General features: G+C 41.6%; 1 long non-coding RNA gene across 1 annotated transcript; it reads right to left on the minus strand.

Annotated features, from left to right (window-relative positions):
* Positions 1-10,028: 10,028 nt before the first annotated feature.
* LOC121033746 (uncharacterized) lies at positions 10,029-14,472 on the minus strand. The gene is made up of 3 exons (XR_005792085.1): positions 14,375-14,472; positions 11,449-11,592; positions 10,029-10,265 (listed from the first exon to the last, which is right to left on the minus strand). It is a non-coding gene; the product is annotated as an uncharacterized LOC121033746 (long non-coding RNA).
* Between the last annotated feature and the right edge of the window lie 85 nt (positions 14,473-14,557).

Genomic DNA, 14,557 nt, shown 5'->3' on the forward strand with positions numbered 1-14,557 from the left:
GTGTGTGTGTGTGTGTGTGTGTGTGTGTGTGTGTGTGTGTGTGTCGGACTGACTGAGTGGGCCCAGAAAGAATAATTCTGTCGGGAATAATTCATGTCAAGTGTTAGGGAATCCCTGGGTTTCAAAGCAACAATCACTGGAATTTGGAAGTTCTCTAGTAAATATGCAACTGCCTGTCAATGCTCAATGAGTAGAACTCACTAAAAGCTGAGCCACAGAATAAAATGTCTGTGAGCAAGAAGGCTCTCACTGACCATCTCCTGGCAAGGCCACCTATCTCCCTGAAACAGGAACTCTGACAAACCTGAGAGAAGGCCCCTCCCATCCCCACCTCCACATTGCAGATGCACCCCTGGAGCAGTGAAAAATCAGAGTCAGGGCCTCAGAATGCCTTCCACATCAAAGGGATGTGAGGGTGAGAGCTGACATGGGCAGCAGAGTTTACAGAAGAAACTCATGCAGAGCCTGAGGTCCATGGCAGGAAGAAGCTGGCTTTCTCCTGACAGTACAAGTTCAGCATTCTCAGCAATTCAAAACTCTTTTTAGACAGGGAAGGCACAGGACTCCAGAAAGAGGAGTCCTCACAAGACCTAGAATTGAAGGAAGAACCGAGACTTGAACAGGAATGGCTTCAGAAAACTATAAACTGAGCAAAGTTCTGTTCTCACTATTGAAGCCTGTGTCCCTTATCAGCACCTCCTTCCCAGAGGTCCAGGGCTCTTCCATGGCTTCAGTCACTGAAGAGATGAGCCAGAGACTTCTTTGTACAAAGGAGTTAGAAATCAGTGTGAGCAAAGGGACACGAAGGAAGGAAGGAAGGAAGGAAGGAAGGAAGGAAGGAAGGAAGGAAGGAAGGAAAAAATAGAGTGGGGAGAGAGGAAGGAAGGAAGGAAGGAAGGAAGGGAGGAAGGAAGGAAGGAAGGAAGGAAGAAATAGAGTGGGGAGAGAGGAAGGAGGGAAGGAAGGAGGGAAAGCAGGATGCAGAGGGTATAGTGAGCCTGCAGATGAACTCAAGTGGTGAAACTTCTCAGGCATTGACAACATTCTCAGGCACTTCCCCAACTTCCTTCTCTATATAAGGAATGAAATTCCACTGCTGGAGTTGTATTCCTTTAGCTTTTGGCTTTAATCTCATTAAGATACAGATGTCTTTGGGGGCGCCTGGGTGGCGCAGTCGGTTAAGCGTCCGACTTCAGCCAGGTCACGATCTCGCGGTCTGGGAGTTCGAGCCCCGCGTCGGGCTCTGGGCTGATGGCTCAGAGCCTGGAGCCTGTTTCCGATTCTGTGTCTCCCTCTCTCTCTGCCCCTCCCCCGTTCATGCTCTGTCTCTCTCTGTCCCAAAAATAAATAAACGTTGAAAAAAGATACAGATGTCTTTGGAAAGAAAGTGGTTCAGACATTAAACTGTTGCTCCTCTGTGTGAAAGCTTTTTTATTACAGAAGAAAGTGTGATATCTAGGAACAAAAATACAAGAGGAAGACAAGGAAATGGGATGCCAAAGAGGGGAAATGGTATTTGGGCAAGTGGTACCCTGGGATGGGCAAAGCACAGACTTTGGAGTCAGAAAGACATGAATTCAAATCTTGATTCTCTTACTTACTAACCTTTACATTTGGCTAGTTACTTCACTTCTTTGAAATTCTACTACCTTCTTTGTGAAATAGATATATATATGCCATCTCTGTGCCTTAGATCATTGCATCCTCTCTGTCTCGAATGCCCACAAAGTCCTTGCCATTTGCGTGCTGACTCCTATCCAGGCTATATTTGATCCATGTCTTCCTCAGGAAGACTGGACTATAGCATCCACTTACACAGAACAGAGGCAACATCAGTTGTAACCATTGCTATTCCGCACTGTGACCTCTCCCTTTGACTGTCTCCACTACAGTGAGATGGCTTTGAGACCCAGGGTCTGTGTGTTACTCACTGGTGCATCCCCAGTGCTTAGGAAATCTGAAAACATCAGGGAACGGGATCTGGAGAGCTCTCTCCTAGGAGAGATGGAGACACTGGTCTTGAGTGAGCCAGGGGAGAAGCAGGGACCCCTGTGGAAGGCTGTTCCTCCACCACACGGGGAAACAAAAAACAATGTCGACAGAGCTGAGAGAGGGATAGGCAGCCATACCACTTTTTCTTTCCCCAAACCAGCTTCTTAACCTGGAGCAGAAGCCTGAACAGAGACAAGGCAGGAATTGTGACCACTGTTATTAGACAAAGTTGAATTCAAGGTCAAAAGCACTGTGTGCGGCCACTTCACAATGATGAAGGATGCAATCCACAGTGGAGATAATACTGTCATGATCCATTAGGAATCAAATAACAAAACATCAACATCAGTAAAGTAAAACCATAGGAAATACAAAGAGAAATTGACAAAAATATGAAAGTAATAGAAGGTTTTAATGCACGCTTTAGAGCTCTGACAGATCAAGTATATGAAAATAAGTAAAGATATAAAATACGTTAAGGATATAATTAAAATTATGTCTTTCTAGGTTGCTACGGTGCATTTACAAAAGTTATCATCTTTTGGGCATAAATTCCAAGGTGTTATAATGCGAAGAACTACATTCTAAGATTGCAATACAATAAAACAATAAATAAGTAGCAAACGGAAACATAGAAAAGTCAAATACTTGCAGATTTGGGGGAAAACATCTCTCCTAATTAACTCTTGGGTCACAGGTAATAGATAAATTACAACTATCAAATATTTAAAAAAATAAAATAATAGCATTACCAATTAGAACTGGGAAATGTTCAGGGTCCCTGGGTGGCTAAACGTCTGACTCTTGGTTTCAGATCAGGTCATGATCTCATGGTTCATGAGTTGAGCCCCAAGTGGAACCCCTGGTGGAGCCCTGCTTTGGGCTCTGCTCCAACACTGCAGAGCCAGCTTAGAATCTCTCTCTGCCCCTCCCCCACTCGTGGACACTCTATCCCTCTCTCTTTCTCAAAATAAATGAACAAACTTAAAAAAATAAAAGGAACTAGGATACATTCAAAATTGTACTTACGGGGAAATTCACACCTTCAAACACTTATACTATTAAACAAACAAGAATAAAAATAAATAAGCATTCAACATAAAAAAGTTCAAAGATAAAGAAAAAAAGAAGTTGAAGAAAAATATAAACTCAAAAGACCATGAATCTGTGATCAACAAATAGTAGGATTAAATTAAGAGCAGTTTCTTTGGGGAAAAAAAAAAATCAATACAACGAATACATCATTGGGCAGCCTAATCAGGAATGAAAGAGAGAAAGCACAAAATTATAACCTTAAGAATCAATAAAGGAGAAAACACAAATGCAGAGAAAAATCCAAAGATACATAGGAGAGCATTTTGCCCAACACTGTATTAGCAACTTTGAAAATATGAATAGAACATATCTTTCCTTATCTCAAAATGTCATATTAGTTTTCTTTCCCACAGGCTTGCTGCTTCTGGATGACAGTCTCACATCATAATGGTGACTCCTCACAGACCAGACATCGTGGGAAATTCCGCAGCATCTCACTGATATGTAAAAATGGCCCATGAGGTAGGCATTCCTATCATCATCCTTCTGATTTCACAGATGAATAAACAGTAACTTTGAGAAATTAAATGGTTCATCCAAAACTACATAGCTAATTAGGAACCATACTGAAACTTGACCCCAAGCAGCCTGACTCAAAAGCCACACCAGCGTGCCTCCAGCTGGATGCACTGGTGCTGCTGGTCCAGAGCCCACACTTGCAGCGCAACGCAAGGCTCCATCCTGCCTCCCAGCAGACTGTCCACAGACTGGCACCTGCCACAAGACCGACAGGGCACAAGACGTTCTACAGATTCTACTTACTTCATTGCCATGACCATCCTAACACTCATAGGTATTATTATAATTCCCACGTGGGGGGGGGGGGGGGGGAGTGAGGCCTAGAGAGTTAAGTGCTTATCTAAAGTAAGACAAATCTAAGAGGCAGAGGCAGGATTCACACCCAGATCTGGGAAACCCCCAAACTGGTTTTTTGGTTTTTTTTTTTACACTTCACCAGGCACTCTGATCTACTTGTCTCCATGGGAACTGCCAGGTTTATTCACAGTGTGGTAGTTCATGGGATCAAGAAATGAAACACTGCCCAAGAAAATTAGGAGGCCACGGCCAATAATAACTACATAATACTGCCACAAACTGTGGTGCTTTTGATAATTCTCTCAAGAGAAGATGCATTATGTTAGTTTATCATTTCTCAGCAAGCTCTTTACCTGTCAGTCTGTATCTGTGGAGACGGTTTTTGTAACATCAGATAAATGAGCAATTAGAGACTTTAAAAGGCTCTTAAATGTGGTGGAGCTTATAAACCTAAACTCCCAGGGACAGTAAATGTCACATCAAATGGCTTCAGTACACATTTCCTATCTACCCTTTGTTTCAACAGCTGTAATATGGCACTCCATATCCCAGTCTGAACACATCTGCCTTTGAGCAGGATGTAATGGGAAAATTGGGGACCTGGGACATAGGTCACCTGGACTCTAGACCCACCTGTCCTTGGATGACCTTGACCAAGTCAACATTTCTCTCAGTTATTTGCTAATAAAATGAGAGGGTTGCAACTAGAATATTATGAACAGCTCTCCAAGCTCCAATGGTCTATAGCTTCACAAACCTATGACTTTGACTATGCACAGCATCATTCTTTATACTTTTCTATGCAGAATCCTACACAAAGGCAAGTTTAGCCCTTGAGAAGTATTAGTTATCATTGTCATCATCACTATGACCTGATGAAGTCATAAAGTCTATCCATAGCAAAAGAAACAGAACGAGGATCTACAATTCTACCATTACAGACTCATTCCTTTGGTTTTAAAAGGTTCTAAAATATCTCATATAGGAAAAATGCTCTAAAAATTTATTGTTTTTAAGAAGCAGTAATCTTTTTTTTAAAGCAAAACTCTTTAATGAGCCCCGATAGACAAACAATGGATACTGAGTTTTTCTGGATGAAGTGGGGAATGGAGCAGGGACGGGGCGGGAATGGGTACGGATACCTGGAAGTTTCTCCACTTATTTCTTTCATTCACATGGACACCAAGGCACTGCCTCAAAAACCTGTGATTCCTCAGAAGACCATTTACAATTCATTTCTTTAAGCCAATACCACTTTCCCTCTTTACAGATTAAGGAGCCAATAAAGATTAAGCTGAGTGATTGAAAATGGAGAACAGCGGGGCAGTTGCAGAGGAGGCCAGACTCTAGGACGGAAGGGAGAGGAAAGAAGCTAACCTTTACTGAGGGTCTTCTGTCCGTTGTGTATTTTGCTAGATCCTTTAAATATGCAATAAGGGGAAAGCATTTAAATTATACATATTTACCAAGGCCCGGTTCCCATGTCAATCCCTTTTCTTGTGTACCAGATCCCATCCTCGCTTCTCTACTCAGGACACTGCTCTCTTCGAAATCAGTATCTCCCACCTGAGTCACAGCTGTGGCTTCCTGCCTCCCACCAATCCGCAGTGTGCTGTCAGCGTGGCACTCTGACCAGAACCTGCAATCCCTGTGCTCAGAGTAAAAGCCAAAATCCTCCACTGGCCTCCAAGGGATGCGTGGTCTGGGCCTGATGCTATCTGGCCTCATCTCCTGGTTCACCCCCTCACACTCTGCTGCAGGCACGCTGGCTCCCTGCTCCTCTGGGAAGATCCCAGGCCTGCTTCTGCCACAGTACCTTTGCACCAGCTGTCCCCTCTACCCGGGACACCCTTCTACAAACATCCACGTGGCCCTCTCTCTACCTCCTGCAAGCCTTCTCTCCAACCCCCTCTCAACAAGTTTCCCTATTTAACACGACTGACCACTCACCCGCTTGGGCACTTCAACCTCCCCTCCTGTTAAGCCAATTCATACACTGAAGTCTGAACCCCCAGTAGCTCTGAATGTGACCTTATTGGAAATAGGGTCATTGTCAATGTAATTAGTTAGGATGAAGTCATGCTGGAGTCACGTGGACCCCTGATTCAACATAACTGGTGTCCTTATAAAAAGAGGAAATTGGGACGCAGAGAAGGACATGCCCACAGGGAGAAAGCCATGTGAAGACAGAGGTGTTGCTACCACCAGCCAAGGAACAACCAAAAGCCAGGAGAGCCACCTGGCACAGATCCTTCCCAGACCCCTGCACCTCAGACCTCTGGCCTCCAGAGGTGAGGGCAAGGAATTTCTGTTGCTTGTACTACTCAGTCGGCGATACTTTGTTACCACAGCCCTGGAAACTAACTCACTCCTTCTGTTCTGCTTTTCCTGTTTCCCATGGGACTTTCTAATGTGTCACACAGTATCATTTCTTGCTGTTTTTTAAATATATTGTCAAGTTAGCTAATATGCAGTGTATACAGTGTGCTCTTGGCTTCGGGGGTAGATTCCCATGATTTGTCATTTACACCCAGTGCTCTTCCCAGCAAGTGCCCTCCTCAATGCCCATCACCCATTTTCCCCCTCCCCCTTCAACCCTTAGTTTGTTCTCTGTATTTAAGAGCCTCTATGGTTTGCCTCCCTCTCTGTTTGAAACTATTTTTTCCTTTTCCCTTTCCCTTTCCCTCTTCCCATGGGCTTCTGTTAAGTTTCTCAAATTCCACTTATAAGTGAAAACATGTATCTTTCTCTGACTTTTTTTTTTTTAACGTTTTATTTATTTTTGAGACAGAGAGAGACAGAGCATGAACGGGGGAGGGGCAGAGAGAGAGGGAGACACAGAATCAGAAGCAGGCTCCAGGCTCTGAGCCATCAGCCCAGAGCCCGACGCGGGGCTCAAACTCACGGACCGTGAGATCGTGACCTGGCTGAAGTCGGACGCTTAACCGACTGAGCCACCCAGGCGCCCCGATCTGACTGACTTATTTCACGTAGCATAATACCCTCCAGTTCCATCCACATTGTTGCAAATGGCAAAATTTTATTCTTTCTCATTGCCAAGTAGTATTCTATTGCAAATATAAATCACATGTTTTCTATCCATTTTTCCTAAAATTTGTGTGAAACCACAAAACACCCTGAATAGCCAAAGTAATACTTAAGAAGAAAACCAAAGCAGGAGGCATCACAATCCTAGATTTTAGCCTCTACTACAAAGCTATCACTATAATCATCAAGACAGTATGGTATTGGCACAAAAACAGACACACAGACCAAAGGAATAGAATAGAGAATCCAGAAATGAACCCACAAATGTATGGCCAACTAATCTTTGACAAAGCAGGAAAGAGTATCCAATGGGGGGGGGGGAGGCAGTCTCTTCAGCAAATGGTGCTGGGGGAACTAGACAGCAACATGCAAAAGAATGAAACTGGACCACTTTCTTACACCATTCACAAAAATAAACTCAAAATGGATGAAAGACCTAAATGTGAAACAGGAAACCATCAAAACCCTAGAGGAGAAAACAGGTAAAAACCTCTTTGACCTGAGCCACAGCCACTTCTTACTCAACAGGTCTGCAAAGGCAAGGGAATTAAAAGCAAAAAGGAACTATTGGGGCTTCATCAAGATAAAAAGCTTCTGCACTGCAAAGAAACAATCAACAAAACTAAAAGGCAACCAACAGAATGGGAGAAGATATTTGCAAATGATGTATCGGATAAAAAGGGTTAGTATCCAAAATCTATAAAGAACTTACCAAACTCCACACCCGAAAAACAAATAATCATTTCTTTCTTTTAATGTCTATTGTCTTATCTCCTCCTTCTGGATTATAACATAACCTCTAAAGGGGCACAGATCTTGGTCTACTTTACTCACTGATGTCTAATGTAAGTGGATTAAGCAAATGCTTCCAAATGAATGATTAAACAAATACATTTACCTCCTTTCTTCTATTTCCTCCAGAAACTAGCATTAAATTTGGCCTTACTCTTGTGTGCCTTAGTTCTCAGACTTATCTTCCTGACCGACAGCCCTCCCCCACCTTACCCACTCTCACTACCCATCTTCCCACCTGGAGGGACAATAAGAACATGTTGAGAGGGATGCGGCCCACGAGGGTGCAATTACACTGATGTTGCACATATTTAATCCTCATGTGAGCCCTGTGAAGCAGACGTTGTAATCCCATTACATGGATAAAGAAACTGAGGTTCATAAAAGTCAAGTAATGTGCCCCTAGCATCCTGTGTGGAAAACACTTACACATGTTGACCTACTCTCTTCCTTCTTTAGCATGGCAGCTTCCGAGGGGCAGGAACAGCAGTGGTCATCTCTGTGTCGCAAGCACGCAGGCCAGACCGGCACACAATAGGTGCTTCGTGAACACTGCTGGACTCTCCACTGTGACACCACTGGCAAGCGGCAAAGCTGGACTGCAGCGCAGGCTGGCCCCACGGCCCATGCTCCTGCCATATAGCCCACCCGGCCAGAGGAACATGGGCACATCACAGCTGCCTTTTATTTTTCCAAAGTTTTTCAGCGGCCCCATCTCCCCACCATCCACCCAAAGCACTTTCCCACTCCCCCCGGCCCCAAGTAACCATGTTAACACCTGCTGAACACCCTCCCATATACACAAATGCAAATGTGCCTACGTAGAATTTTTGCCTGTTTTCTTTTTTTTTTTAATGAGGTCTCCTCCATTCATGTGTGCATCTTGCTTTTCTCATTCAGCAACAACATTCCTGAAAACTCATCTAAGGTGAACTGGTTTGCTTCCAAATATTTCCTTGTAATGACTGCATGGTGTCACAATTTATTCAACCATATGTCACTGTTGGGGATTCAGCTTATTTGCAGAATCTTTTTTCTCTTGTGTTAGTTTTGCTACATTAAACATTCATACATGGATAACACCTATGGATGGATTCCCAGGAGTGAGATTATTATATTAACAATTAAATGTATCAGGGCCCCTATGTGGCTACGTTGGTTGAGAATTCAACTCTTGATTTCATCTCAGGTCATGATCCAGGGATGTGGGATTGAGTCCCATGTCAGGCTCCACGCTGAGTGGGGAGCCTGCTTGAGAATCTCTCTCTTTGCCCCCACTCGCTCTCCCTCTCTCTCTAAAATTAATTAATTAATTAATTAATTTAAAATGTCTCTCTCAAAAAAAAAATTAAGAGTATACATGCTTCTATTACTTATAATGGAAATTCTCAAACATATAAAAGTAAAGGAAACCAAATAATGAGCCCCCCTAAACCTAATGCTCACAGCTTCAGTGGTTATGAAATCATGGTCAATCTGGTTTCATCAAATCCATTACCCACAGTCTAGAATGTTTTGGAGGAAAACTGATATTCTATCACATAATCTGTAAATATTTCTGCCTGTATCTCTAAACGTTGAGGACTTTTTAAAATAATACTACCAGAATATTATTATCAAACCTAAAAAATTAACAATTATTTCTTCCTATCATCCAGTCTTCAGGCAGTGTTAAAATTCCCTCGACTGAACCATAAACAATGTTTTCACAGTTTGCTCAAACCAGAATCTTATTAAGTTTCAAGAATTATAATTGGTTAATATGTTTCTTGTCTCTTAAGTCCCTTTAATTTATAAATGTTACCCTTCATATCTGTGTGTGTGTGTGTGTGTGTGTGTGTGTGTGTGTGTCCCTTGCAATGTCTTTGTTGAAAAAACAATGGTCATGGGATGCCTGGGTGATTCAGTCAGTTAAGCCTCTGGCTGTTGATCTCACAGTTCGTGAAATCGAACCCCATGTTGGGCTCTGTGCTGACAGCAGAGACTGCTTGGGATTCTCTCTCTCTCTCTCTCTCTCTCTCTCTCTCTCTCTCTCTCTCTCTCCCTGCCCTTCCCCTGCTTGTGCCCTCTCTCTCTCTCTCTTCCCCTCTCTCTCACTCCTACACAATATAAATAAATAAACTTTTAAAAAATGTTTTAAAAAAAAGAGTCACATGCTTAAATGCAGGCCTAGGCCACTCTCCCCTATTATGATTTTACCCTGCATGCTCGCTCTCTCTCTCTCTCTCAAAATAAATAAACATTAAAAAGAAGCAAAGAAAGAAAAAAGAAAAAACAGTCATTTGTCCTAAACAGTTTTCCACAGTCTTCATTTTACAAATTGCCTCACCCCAATATCATCTTGTCCCCAACAACTGGTATTTAGATCTAGAAGCTTGATCAGATTCAGGCTGGAACTCTTTGCAAGAACACTTCATCGGTGGTGCTGTATACTTCCATCCGGAGCACACAATGTCTGGTTGTCCCTCTTGTGCTATTGTGCTATTAGCAGTCACCGATAACATTGCCTAGATTCATCTTTTCTGTAGGAGATAAATGTAAATGGATGGAATCTTAAGTTAATCATTCTTCATTTCTCAGCTGGCATACTTCTATAAAGAGAAAACTCCCCTTACCAACTCATTTATTATCCTAAGGCACAATCCATATAACCAAGTCTGGATAAATTATTCTTTCCCTTTATTTGCCAGGTTTCAAAATAACAAGGTAGTTTTCTAGTATCACCTAAATGAGGGTTGTTGGGATTTTTGTTCTGTTTCAATTATCTTTACAAACTTGCGGGTTTTCAAATGCAAATATAGGGTTAACAAATTCATTCTCCTTTTCTATGGAAAACTGACCTTGGGTTAACTTTCTAGCTCTGTTCCCCTGGAAACCTAATAAAGGTGGAATGCCATCTATGTTACCAGGCAACATTGCTCATGGTAAAAATGACCTCTAATTAGTAAACTATACCTGGCCTGGGAGGACTGTGAATTAACTATAAATACCCAGCGAGAATCCATAGTTTGAACTCCTCTGAATGCAGTGCATTCTTGCAACTGGGTATGTCCCTTGCTAGGCCTCCTGAAAGCTATTCCCGTGGGAGGAAATGAAACATATTGGCTCTTATGGGGAATGGAGCTTATAAACCAGAATAGCACCTATACTCATTCACGTGGGCCAGATTCCACCAAGAAACAGACTATGAAATGGAGATTTGTGCACAGGAGGTTTATTGGAGAGGGCTCTCGGGGAGTGAGAGAAATCAGATTTTGCAGAGGAAAAAGCTAAACTACAGTATAGTTTCAACTGTAAACCTCAGCCAATCCAATCGGACTTCCTCAGTAGCTGGGATGGCCATTTAAAGTCCTAATTTAGAAAGCTCCCTGCTTCCTGAATAGGGGCGTACTCTTGGGCAAGGCAGCTTTTTTCCACAGAATGCAATCCCCAGAGATTGGTTCAAGTGTGAACTGTGAGCGGCCAGCACTCATACAACTGGGGGAACAATTATCTGGGTCTTAACAAGGATCCCCAGGCTCAAGTACCACAGCATCACTACACCTGCTCATTTGGTCTCATTCCTTCACACCTGAGCCATCACACCTGCCTCTGCCCTGCTGAAAAGCTGTCCTTCCTGTCCTACCTCCACCAGCACAGCTAACAAACGGATGCCAGAGGGGACCTGTTCAGTTTTGGGAAACGTAGATCTAAACCCACATTTACCTTGTACATTTCCTGCCCCACATCTGGTATCATCCATTTCTCCAAAGAGCCTGGCTTCTTTTCAGTAATATTCAGGACCACAATCCAGGAGACGGAGGGCTCATTACTACTGGTTAAGTCATGGTTTCTGGGACTTTTCAGTGGCTGGAGTTAAGAAATATGTTGCTGTTTGGTTTTTGTTTTTTTTTTTCCCAGATAAGATACGTCATGAGTTTCATATTCAGGACTACATAATTTTCTTAACTTCATCAGTTGTCCATCTGTATGCCCCTTCCCCCTTGTCCAAAATGGTGATTCTCACTGACATCAACCTAATTCCTTGTTTGCTTTACTGTACAAACAAAGCCTTACCCGCATAAGATTTCCTGAATAAGAATACCAACACTACATTACTGAAAGAATTTAACTTCTCTTTGCTTTGTTTTATTTGTTTGTTTTGTTTCCCCTTAGGGATTAATGCCCCCTCCCAGGGATATATCACCAAATTAACTGTGTTTTAAACTAACTTAAAATAATTCCTCTTCATATGTGCCACAAATTCACTTCACAGATTCGTTTGTTTCATTTTGCTTTAATTTTTAGGATTGGGCTTTTTAGTTTAATTTTGTTCTATAATTATGTAAAATATTTAAGTAGTTTCAAAATCAATTCTATAAATTAGGTTGTATAGGCCCCTCAATCTTTTTTTCTGCCCTCCCTCATAAATCTAATCTTGTGGTTTATTTTTCAATATCATAGGAAAAGATTAACCAGTGACTTAAGACCTTGCTTGAAATGAATAGTAGCATATTACATGCACATTTCTACACCTGGCTTTTTGTATATTTGAGAAATCATTTTGAAACAGTCAACACAGGTCTTTTTCATTGGTTTATATAACTGCATTAGACAGTGGATGTACCTGTGTGGATATGTTTCGGTTTGTGTAGATATATGTTAGTTTATTTGATCAGTTTCCTATTGATGGGTATTTGGATTGTTTCTCATTTTATGCTCTCAAAATAGTGCTATTATAAGTAACACAATGAGTGAAACTCTCTTCTTTTTTTTTTTTTTTTTTTTTTGCCAGTATATTTTTGGGAGAGATTGTTATCACTGGAATTGCTAGGTAAAGAGATGTAATTTTGAGATTCCACTTCCATGCCCACTATGATGGCTATAATAATAATAATTTTAAGAGAACAATAACAAATTTTTGCGAGGGTGTAGAGAAATTATAACTCATATATTGCTGACAGGAATGGAAAGATGTAAATTCCATCTGTTTTGGATGCACAGTTTGGCATTTCCTCAAAAAGTTAAACACAGAGTTACCATATGACCCAGCAATTCCACTTCTAGGTGTATACTCAAAAGAACTGAAAACATGTTCCTACAAAAACCTGAACACAAATGTTCACAGCAACATTACTCGTAATAGTCAAGAAGTAGGAAAAACACCTATGGCCATCAATGGAGAAGCAAAATGTTGTATATACCTACAATGTTATTCAGCCATAAAAAAAATAAAACACCGATACATGGTAAAACATGGATGACCCTTGAACACATTATGCTAAGAAGCCAGATACAAAAAGCCATATGTTATATGATTCCATTTATATGAAATGTCCAAAATAGACAAATCCGTAGAGACACTAAGTAGATATATGGTTGCCCAGAGTGTGGGAAGGGGGCATAGAAAGTGATGGGTAATGGGCACAGGGTATCTTTTTGGGGTGATGGAAATATTCTGGATTTAGCAAGTGGTGATGGTTGCACAGTCTTGTGAATACACTAAAAACCATCGAATTGTTCACTTTAAAATGGTGATTTTCATGGTAATTAAACTATATCTCAATAAAAAATTCTAAGTTAAAAAAAAAAAAAAACTAAAACAACAAGGAGCCTTACACAGACCAGTGATGAAAACGTACTATAAATCCAGGAGTAAAACTCAAACCTCTGTGCCTGGAGGATAGAGAAGAATATTTGAGAAAATTGGGGAAATGGGGGCAGGGGGGAAGCATCTCCCAAGCATTGTTGGTGTCAGTAGAAACTGACACATTCATTTAAATAAGTAATTTAGTAGTAATCTATCAAAAAATAATAATAAAACACACACCCTATGATCCAGAATTTCCATTTGTAGGAACTTAAAATCAATGTGTGGCTGGCACAGTTAGCACTCAGTGAATGTTCTTTCCTAATATAAAGGTGATAATCACAGGGAGAGATAATAAATTACACAATAAACTCCTACAGCCAAATTCAGCTCTCACTTCTGCTCCCTTTTGGAAAAATACTGAGACAGTGTTTATACCATAGGGTAGTATGATCATGAAACCTTTCTCTTTTAATCTTTGCAAGCTGCGTAAAGTAAAGGAAAGCGAAATTCTCCCCTAAAATATAAGGCCATTTCTAGAAATACTGAGCATATACTAAGAGCAAAGTTAAAGATGATCATGTAGAGTTCCAGCCGCTTGATAAAAGGGAGATCACGGGGAGGAAAACAGCTTGAGCCTCAGCCAAACACCATGAAGCTACAAAAAGCCAAGAAATATTTAGAGTGACATATGCATGAAGCCTCCTGAAACTCAGCAATGACTATGCAGCAATTGACAAACTCAATGACTACTGAAAGGCATGCCTAAGTGAACTTCTATCTTTTTTTCCCTTTAATTCTTTCTCCAAATGTTGATTTCCCTTAAATGTGGCATTGCCATGATTTGTAAATACGGTGCTTTGTTCATTGCATTAAGAGTTTAATCAATGCAGAAAAGCCCAGGGAGAGGAACATCATGTCAGTCCACTCCCAATTAACCATTCCAGACCTTTCAGTCCATGAAGACATACCCTGAAGTCAACTAGCCCAAGTGGCAGGGAAAACCTCAAGCAAAGAGAAATAGCTTCTTGAATCCACCCCATAACCCAAAAGGTGACAAACCTCCAGGATGCTGTTTGCATCAACCCTACTCTGGACCTGATCCTGTGGAAGCATGGAGTGTCCTTCAGCGGCCCCTGCCACTAGCCCCAAAATCTCACCCACCCAGCATGGTGAGACATGGTGGGGAGACAGGGATTGTGACATAAGCAAATGGCCTCAGGCTGATATAGGTAAATGCCAACC

The sequence above is a fragment of the Herpailurus yagouaroundi genome, unplaced genomic scaffold, assembly GCF_014898765.1.
Source record: "Herpailurus yagouaroundi ecotype Mexico unplaced genomic scaffold, PumYag 159, whole genome shotgun sequence".
Taxonomy (NCBI): Eukaryota; Metazoa; Chordata; class Mammalia; order Carnivora; family Felidae; genus Herpailurus; species Herpailurus yagouaroundi.